General features: G+C 47.1%; 1 long non-coding RNA gene across 1 annotated transcript in view; it reads left to right on the top strand.

Moving 5' to 3' along the window:
• LOC109309419 overlaps window positions 1-2,891 on the top strand; it is a 10,302-nt gene extending 7,411 nt beyond the window's left edge. The window contains exons 3-4 of the long non-coding RNA XR_002100904.1: window positions 58-63; window positions 2,750-2,891. This is a non-coding gene — a long non-coding RNA (uncharacterized LOC109309419). The remainder of the gene's footprint in view (window positions 1-57; window positions 64-2,749) is intronic.
• The last annotated feature ends 1,594 nt before the right edge of the window (window positions 2,892-4,485 follow it).

Below are 4,485 nucleotides of genomic sequence, written 5' to 3'. Positions count from 1 at the left end.
CTGCAAAAATCTCTGCAGCGCTCTGCTGTACTGTGAGCGGGGCACTATTCTGAGCAGCCATGGGTCGCGGTGGCTGATAAACAGAAAAAAGCAATGGTTGCCTTCCCCCCCAGAGGAGGAAAATACACACCCCCACCATGCAGTGCACAAAATGCCGGCAGGCACAGAGACAGACCCTGCAACAGTGATGCACCATTTGTACTGCCCAAAACTTACAAGTATTCACTTTGGAAACAGGTCCATGGCTGCCACTGCCCATGCTAGCTGTAAAAAATTAAAGCAAATAATTAGTTTGGCGTCTGTTACATTACAAACTATTGAACTCGTCATGCATCACAACCAAAAGAACATAGCGACCCACCTAAGCAACACGTGAATTTCTCCCCCTCTTCCTAGCCCCCCAAACCCAACTAGCACGAACCTGGGCATTGCCTGGCACATTACAAGGGACTTACCAGATCCAGCATGTTCCTGGGTCTTAGTAACAGTAGCTGATGTATTGCCTACATCAGTTTCTTCTTGACCCTCCACCTCCTCCACTTCAGTATCTGTGCTGGTCCGTGGAATGGAGGGGCTAAGTGACACTAATTGTATGGTGACCAACGGTTCTTCCTGCTGCTTCCTTCTCCTCCTCCTCCTCCTGCCCAACCGTGGTGCTGAAAGTCTCCATACCCAGGTTGTTGCCCACATCCTTGGAGAGAATGATGGACAGCTTGTCATAGAAGGGGACAATTGTGCGACCTGCCCCAGAATGAGAGTTTGCATCTTTGGCTCTGTAAAATGCTGATCTCAAGGACTTGATCTTGCACCAGACCTGGGTCCAGTCATGATTGTGCCCTCATGTCTGCATGCCCTTTGCAATCTCGACACAAACAGGCTTATTCTTCCTACTTTCTGGCATGTCTATGATCCTTTGATCTCACCAAAGGTTGATTAAGTCCTCCAGTTCTTCCTGGGTCTAATTGGGTCCATGGGCATTGGAGCTATCAGCCTTGTGGGCCATTGGCTCCATACTGCTGGCCTTGGCTTTCTGAGACATGGCAAAGCAGCTCATGGTCAACAGCACAAGCGATTTGTGAAAGGGAGCTTGCAAATTTGGGGGGGGGGGGCATTATACTCAGGGTCTGGGAAAATTCCAAGGATTGTGAAGTCATTACCTATAAGTACCTATAAGTATCAAAATACCTGAAGATGATGAAGCACCCATTTAACAACAAAAAATACCTGGCGATGGGGTAAATAAGGCCATTGTACTTTAGGGTGGCTGCTCAATGGCCTGGAATGTTGTAAGAATTGATACTTAGCTACCTGCTTGTGCAAAATAATTTTATTACAGAAGCACAACTTGTTTTCACTAATGTGGCAAAAGTTTTGAGTAGCCTACATTACCAGGAGAGAAGAAGGCAAAACATTTTTTGCTTGCAAGCTTGATTACAGGATGAAAGGATGTGCAGAATCCCCAGTGCCCTGGGTTGATGGGGTGAAGTGAGACCAAGCTCCAGACCACACAATACCCTACAGTCCCTGGCCCCCCACCTGGTGCAGATGGGTGAGAAGCCGCTGCTGACTAAGAGAGGCCAAGTAGAGACTGAGGATGAAATATGGAGGACATGGGTGAGCAGGAGGAGGAGGTGGCAGTACTGCTTCTGCAAATGCTGTCTACCTGGGGATTACTGCTGAATGCTTGAGAAGGATAAGAACTGTGCTACAGTGTTCAGTGGCAAGTTGTGTTCGTGGTTTAACAGCATTAAAGACAATAAGAAGAAGAAGATACAGGTACCCAGAGGACTTGGAATACACAAGGAAAGCAAAGAAGTGGAATTTGACCAGGCTTTGCTGAGAAACCTGAGGGCCAGAATCTGCAGAGTGTGGGCCCACAAGAGCACCTTGGACCAGTGGGAGCAAATTATGCTGGCGACTTGGAATTACTGGCAGTGGCTGGAGATGTTCCGAATGAAAAGGGAGATGTTCTATCATATCATCTCACTGCTGGGGCCATACATCATGAGGCAATGATGCAAACATGTGCCGGGGCATCTCACCAGACAAGAGGGTTGTAATGGCACCATAAAACTGGCCAGCCCATCCAGCCTCTGCTGCATTGAAAACTGGTATGGCATTTCTGCCTGCACAGTTGGGCTGGCAACTTGTGAGGTATGCCATCTGCTTCAGGAGCTTGCTACAAACAAAATTATGCTCCTGGTGAATCCACAGCAAGGCATAAATGGCTTTAATGAGAAGGGGTTCCCGAACTGCATGGGGGTTTAAACAGCACTTACATCCCAGTGCTTTGCCCTGCAGGGAGGAGGAGGACTTTCACAAACAGGAAAGGATATGCCTCTGTGATTCTGCAAGCCATGGTGGGCCACCGGGGCTGGTTCACAAACATTTATGTGGGCCTGCAACGCACATGATGCATATGTGTTCAGAAACTCCCCTCTGCATTGCCTCATGGAGAAAGGACACTACGCACCCAGTGTGAAGGAGACAGTGATCCACCGTGTCACCGTTCCCCCAGTTTTATCAGAAGACGCTGCCTGCCCCCTAAAGCCTTGGCTCATGAAGTCTTATGGAGGGAGCATCACCAACCCACAGAAGCTGGTTTTTAACTACCATCTGAGTAGTTGCAGAATGGCCGTGGAATGTGTGTTTGGCTGACTGAAAGGACGATGGAGGGCACTTACTTGCCAGCTTGAGATGGAGCAAGAAAATATCATGGCCTTTATAGTAGCAGCTGCAAGCCCGGGAGGGGTTTTCAAGGAGTTGTGGGAAGAAGAAGCGCAACAGGCAGTGGCTAGACAACAGAGATGTGTCCAGGCAGCAGTAGCAGCACAAGGACTGAGGAGATATCCTCAAGGAGAGGCTGGTCGGACGGCCCTTGTGGATGATTGTCTGGCAGGATATATTGCTGACAACAACACTTAGTAGTGCTTTGTTCTTCTGCTAGCCATTCCATAGTGGGGGAAACTCCAACCCTGAAATAATCCCAGATTAGTCCTTCCTCACACCTGAGACCCATGGGTATAAGTGGGAAAAAGCAAACCTTAGAAGGCCCTGAAAAGAAAGGTCTTTTTTTTTTGCTTACCACTTAATCCTTTGAGTTGCGTTTAACTTAGTGATCTTTGATCAACGAAGCATGTGTTTACAAATATGACCCTTCTCTTAGATTAAGTCCTAAAGCTAGATCAGGGCAATCAATAGAAGGGTAATGTGTCTACGCTCCTCAGTAGTTTATAAAGAGAGGGATATTTTATACATCCCTTGATAGGCTTAAATGTTAATAAATGATGTGCAAGAAGGTATTTTATGTCTCTCCATTTAACGATGATCTGACAGCCACAATTACAAGCCTTTCTCAGGCCCCAGCAGTCCTGCTAAACCTGAGAAGCTTGAAGAGGCAGCAGGTGGAAGAGCTTTCAGCCAGGTCATCATGAGTAGTAGCGGTAAGTATGGGTGTTGGTTCTGTATTAGAGTATTTGCAGCCCCAGGGAAGACCTGCAACACAGACATTCCTTTTCCTAGGCTGATAGGGAGAATGGACAGAGTCTCCAGATGGAATATTAGCATCTTTTATACTGCGAAGGGCCAGATTCTGCCTGGTCTCTGCATGTCTGAACAAGAAGAGATGGGCACAAGAAGCATCTGTATATCACCTTGTGAATCTACACCCTGCACCTGGCTAGAATCCTATTAGAATCAACTCTCTGCTAACAATCCCATGGGTATCAAGTGTCTGATAGGGAATGGAGGAGACAACCGCCCTCCCCACCTCTCTACACCACTGACAGAGGATGGAAGAACTCTGCCTAGACCAGCAAAGCTACTGTTAGTCTATAAGTCTCATTCTGGGAAACACCAGATTCAACTCATAGTTGATTTGACCTACATAAAGGGTTTGTTTGGGGTTTTGTGGGGGGCAGGCTGTTTTTGTTTGGGGGGAATTTTTGGGGGGGTTGGGTTTTTTTGAGAGCCCTGGCTACTACATCTCTCCTTTGCAGCTTAATGCCTGCAGGGACAGGACAATATTCTAAGCTTGAGGAAGCTGGGGACAGTTTGCCAAGCTGATGTGAAGGGCAATTAGAAATAAACCTCATTGCTAAGTGAAAACCGAGAGATGAGAATTCCCTTGTTAGGCTGCATGTCCTAACCAGGTCTAAAGTATTGTATTCCTGTGTGTTTACATGCATTCACCATGACCTCTCTGTAATCTGAAACACAGCCTTCACTCTTGTGCATTAAAACAGCCACAATTCACTGTTGTTAGTGTGCACATTCATTAGTCCTGTTAACCACTGGGGTACTGCCTAAGGCAGTATAGAGCTGTTTCCAGGCATCTATTTGTTCTCTACTGTATGCACTGTTTCACTCAGTGGGAATTATACCCCACTGAAGGCAAAAGGCTAGTCAGACACTGAATGAAACCATGCAGAGCTATGAGTAACACCCTGTGTTTTCACTGCATTATCATCCCCAAATGCAAAGGAA

This window comes from Crocodylus porosus, unplaced genomic scaffold, assembly GCF_001723895.1.
Source record: "Crocodylus porosus isolate Cpor-Errol unplaced genomic scaffold, CroPor_comp1, whole genome shotgun sequence".
NCBI classification, from domain to species: Eukaryota; Metazoa; Chordata; order Crocodylia; family Crocodylidae; genus Crocodylus; species Crocodylus porosus.
This window is presented reverse-complemented; position numbering and strand designations above follow the sequence as displayed.